Source organism: Pan paniscus, chromosome 1 (assembly GCF_029289425.2).
Source record: "Pan paniscus chromosome 1, NHGRI_mPanPan1-v2.0_pri, whole genome shotgun sequence".
Lineage (NCBI taxonomy): Eukaryota > Metazoa > Chordata > Mammalia > Primates > Hominidae > Pan > Pan paniscus.
This window is the reverse complement of record NC_073249.2, coordinates 12,170,680-12,175,965: the sequence shown is the minus strand read 5'-3', so window position 1 is coordinate 12,175,965 and position 5,286 is coordinate 12,170,680.

Genomic DNA, 5,286 nt, shown 5'->3' with positions numbered 1-5,286 from the left:
TATAGAAAAATGAGCAAAAACCAGATAAATGCATTTCACAGAAGAGGAACCACATATGGCCAATAAATATACAAAAAGACATTAAACCACAGGAGACTGTACAGCATCTGCACAGTTGAAGACCATTTTATACCCATGCGATTATTAAATGAAGTCTGCCAATACCAAGTATTAGAGATCAAATGATCAGTGGGATCTCCTACATATTACCAATGAGAAACTAAAGTAGCACAATCGCTTTGGAAAATAATTTGGTAGTATTCTGTCTAATTGAATATTTGCCTATTTGATATTCTACTTCTAGGTAAATATCCAAGAGACTCTTTAGCACATGTGCACCAAGATAATATACAAGAATGTTCACAGAATTCTTGTTCTATACAGGGAAGAATGGGAAAAAAATGTCCTTTGACAAGAGAATAGACAAATAAATTATGGTATATCTACACAATGGGATATCATACGACAGTGAACATAAAGTAACTCCAGCCACGTTCAACAACTTGGATGAGTTTTAGCCATGCAATGTTAAGTAACAAGCAAAATTAAGCAATATATTGGTTAGACATACGTATGTACAGGATAAACCTAAACCAAAACCGAAAAAGGATCAGAATGATAAACACAAAATTCAAAGTATTAACTCCCTTTAAGAGGCAAGCAGAGATAGGCCAGGTGTGATGGCTCAAACCTGTAATCCCAACACTTCGGGAGGCTGAGGCCGGCAGATCATCAGGTCGGGAGTTCGAGACCAGCCCGGCCAACATGGTGAAACCCCATCTCTACTAAAAATACAAAAATTAGCTGGTGTGGTGGTGGGTGCCTGTAATCCCAGCTACTCGGGGGGCTGAGGCAGAAGAATCATTTGAACCCAGGAGGCGGAGGTTGCGGTGAGCCGAGGTCGCACCATTGCGCTCCAGCCTGGGCGACAGAGCGAGACTCCATCTCAAAAAAAAAAAAAAAAAAAAAAGGCAAGCAGGGACATGGGATAGTGGTGAGCATGTAGGGAGACGTATATCCATGGTAAATTTTTAATTCTTGAGTGAGGCTGGCTTAGCAGCGTTTGTTATGCAATAAAAATAAATAATGAAAGGAAAAGACGGGCTACGTAAGGACTGATCGTGATTATGTGTCACGAACCGAGGACTATGCCTGGTACAGTGCCTCACATTTAAGGCCCAAAATTAAACAAAACAAAAAGCTCAGTTGATAACTATCTTAGTATATTCCTGCTGCTATGACAAAAGACCACAGACTGGGTCATTTATACAAATGTCACAATATAAATTTATATTTCACAATTCTGGAGGCTGTGAAGTCCAAGATCAAGGTGCCAGCAGGTTTGGTGTCTGGTGAGGGCTTCTTCTCCACTTCCAAGATGGTGTCTCTTGCTGCATCTTCAGATGGCAAAAGGGGTGACGGGGACTGTGGTGCTTCCTTCAACCTCTTTGACAAGGGCACTAATCCCCCTAGTCACGGGGACGACTTAATCACCTCCTAAAGGCCCCACCTCTTAATACTACTATCACACTGGTGATTACGTTTCAACATAGGAATTTTGGGGGACACATTCAGGCCATAGCAATAACTTTTATGGAAAGAAAGACAAAATGTTTGGCTGATCATGGGACTAAGGAGTTGCATTTGTCCAGACAGAGAGCTGGGTGACACATTCCAGGTGGAGGCTTTTCCTTGGAGTTTTTCCCTTGGAAGTCGTGGACTCCCCTTTACCCACCTCTGCAGTCCTGTGCCCGCTTCCTTCTCTGTCTCAGCTTCCTGATGCTGGTGGGGGTAGCTCTCCTGGCCCATTGCCTGTCCTCAGTGCCCACTGTTCACGTAATCACACACTCCTCATATTTTAATTCATTTCCTTGTAGCCACTTACTTTTAAATTCATTTACCATTTTTGTTTTGCCTCAGAAGTTGACTAACTGCTGCAATTAATTAATTAATTAATTAATTTTTGAGACAGAGTTACCCAGGCTTGAGTGCAGTGACACAGTCACAGCTCACTGCAGCCTCAACCTCCTGGGATCAATGATCCTCCCATCTCAGCCTCCCTAGTAGCTGGGACTACAGGTATGTGCCACCATACTCAGCTAATTTTTAAATTTTTTGTCGAGATACAGTCTCACTATGTTGCCAGGTTGGTCTCCAACTCCTGGGCTCAAGTGATCCTCCCACCTCAGCTTCCCAAAGTGCTGGGATTATAGGCATGAGCCACCACGCCCAGCCGCTTGCTGCAATCTAAGAAATGAACCACAGGCTGGGAGCAGTGGCTCACGCCTGTAATCCCAGCACTTTGGGAGGCCGAGGCAGGCGGATCACGAGGTCAGGAGATCGAGACCATCCTGGCTAACACGGTGAAACCCCGTCTCTACTAAAAATACAAAAAATTAGCCGGGCGAGGTGGCGGGCGCCTGTAGTCCCAGCTGCTGGGGAGGCTGAGGCAGGAGAATGGCATGAAACCAGGAGGCGGAGCCTGCAGTGAGCAGAGATCGTGCCACTGCACTCCAGCCTGGGCGAGAGCGAGACTCCGTCTCAAAAAAAAAAAAAAAAAAAAAAAAAAGGAATGAACCACAATAAAGCAAAGTCGACGGAGACAAGAGGGCAAAGAATTGAGCCTGCTGGAAAAACGTGTTCAATTTCATCCACTGGTAAGACTTGATCGTTTCCATCACCCATTGTTTCTCCCCTTTGTGCCTTTAGGTAGGAGAATGTCTGATGTAAGTCACAAAATTTTACTCACAAATCGCACATCAGAAGTCTGGAGATTGGCAGTCCCAGAGGTGGTTCATGTACTGTTTCCACAGCATCGGGGCCCGCGATCGGCTGCTCTTGGCTTTCCTTTTTCTGGTGCCAGCTCTGTGCAGCTGCAGCACATAGCACCAAGTCCTCACAAGACAACGTCCAAGCTAGGAGGCGGGGAGAGCTCTCTCCTTCTATCACGGAGGAGCATCTTTCCCCAAGTGTTCTGGATCTCTGTTGAATCACATGCCTGCCTCAAAGGAGCAAAGAAGGAATGAGATTTCCGTGATTCATTTAGCTCAACCGTGATTCATTCCTGGGTGCCGGACATAAAGCCAGGTGCGACTTGAACACAACTGGCCTTGAAAGAGGTGTAGAATGGCTGTGGGGAAAGCAAACCATGGCCTCTGTCACCCATTTGCTCTCTGGGTACTTCAGAATTGGCATTCAAATGACAATACCAGTGCTCTATATCTCACAGCACTTCACAGTTTGCAAAGCGTTCATGCACAGTGTTTCATTCGATTCTCCCCACCACCATGTGAGATGCAAGAACAGCTGTTCTTCTCCTTCTTTGGTAGAGAGGGAGACTGAGGACTGCAGGCAGTGAGTGATTCATCCAAGGTTTTACAGCTTCTCAGAGCCGGAAATAGAACAAGGGCTTCCGACAAGGACGTCCAATATCTTTTCTACAATTCCTTCCAATGAGCACATGTGGGATAACACTGGCAGCTCATAGATGTAGTTGCCCTGTAAGTTCTGTGTGAATTTCCTCCATGGGATGATGCCCTGTGTGCTCCCAATAGATGTAGAGCGATGGGCGCTGTGTGGCTCAGCAGAGGCAGCTGCGGAGGAGTGAGCGGTGAAGCATTTTTACACAGACACGTCTTGTGCAAACTAAGCAATGCCTGGACAGAGGATGATGTCCTGTGACGAAGCAGCAGATGGAGGCTGCAGACGTGTGAAGGTTGCGTTCGGCCCACATGGAATCCAAGAGCTCCACAAGGCATCGCGGCTGTCCAACTTCCTGTCAGAATTGGCACCGAGACGAGCTCCAGCTCCTCGCTTACTCTTAATTTAAACCAAATAAGAGAGAGGAGATGACTTGAAGGAAGCATCTGGGTGCACGGACACCAGAGGAAAGCAGGAGATGGAAGGCAGCGAGAGTTCCCAGGATTTACAAGCGGATCCTCTTGTCATTGCTTGCCATCTGGTCCCGTGCCTGGTCCCCACCCCTCACAGTCAGCTGGAAAGCTGTCTGATAATGCGCTCGGGTGGGCTTCGCTAGCAGCAGTCTATGTTGGAAAGTAGTTTCCTTTCTGGAAAGTAGTTTGGAAACATATATTATGATGCATGAAAATGTAAGACCACTTCAACCATGGACCCCATCCTTGAGATTTCAATTACGGAAATAACTAAAATAAAGGAAATAGCTAAAATGAAGGAAGCCAGGCACGGTGGCTCACATCTGTAATCCCAGCATTTTGGGAGGCCGAGGCTGGTGGATCACTTGAGGTCAGGAGTTTGAGACCAGCCTGGCAAAACATGGAGAAACCAGCTCTACTAAAAATACAAAAACTAGCCTGATGTGGTGGTGGGCGCTTGTAATCCCAGCTACTCGGGAGGCTGAAGCACGAGAATCACTTGAACCCAGGAGGCAGAGGCTGCAGTGAGCCGAGATTGCACCACTGTGCTCCAGCCTGGGCAGCAGGGAGAGACTCCATCTCAAAAAATAAAATAAAATAATAAAATAAAGTAAAATGAAGGAAAAAATCTGTATGTACGGTGATGGCTATTATTTTGTTGTACATATGCAAGTGAAGAGTTGGAGGCAAATTAAACCTTCAACAGCAGTAACCCTGTGGTCTACTTAATGGAATCTAAGCCATTGTTAACAAGTAGAATTATGAAGATGATGCATTCAACAAATATTTATTGAATGCTTCTAATATGCCAAGCGCTGTATTGAAGAATGAAACAGTAAACAAAGCAGCCCAAATTCCTACTTTCTCCCAGTTTATGCTCTAGTGTGAATGGCAAAGGAGAGCTGCTGCGACAAGAAAAGAGGTGAAGATCAGAATTAAGTGAAAAACGCAGAGGAGAAAAACTACACCTATCACGTGACTCTTTCCATGCAAGGCGTTCAATTCCACAGACAAGGGTTGAAAGGAAAAAAGGACGAATAAAGACAGGCAGCTGATGGAGTGATGTGGCTCTGAACCAGTTTCTTTCCTTTACTGTTTTTCCAATGTCTTCAGTGCAATATTTAAAAAAAATCAAAATGAGAAAAATCATCTGATATTTTTAGCATGCACTTTCCTGTTCCAAAAAGAGATATATTTATCTAACTTCGTGGAAGCCCAAGAAAAAATATAATAAAAACATGTTTGTGGAAAGAAGGGAAGCCTGGGTGCAGTGGCTCATGTCTGTAATCCCAGCACTTTTGGAGGCTGAGGTGAGAGGAGTTCGCTTGAGTCCAGGAGTTCGAGACCAGCCTGGGCAACACAGTGAGATCCCACCTGTACAAAACATTAAAAA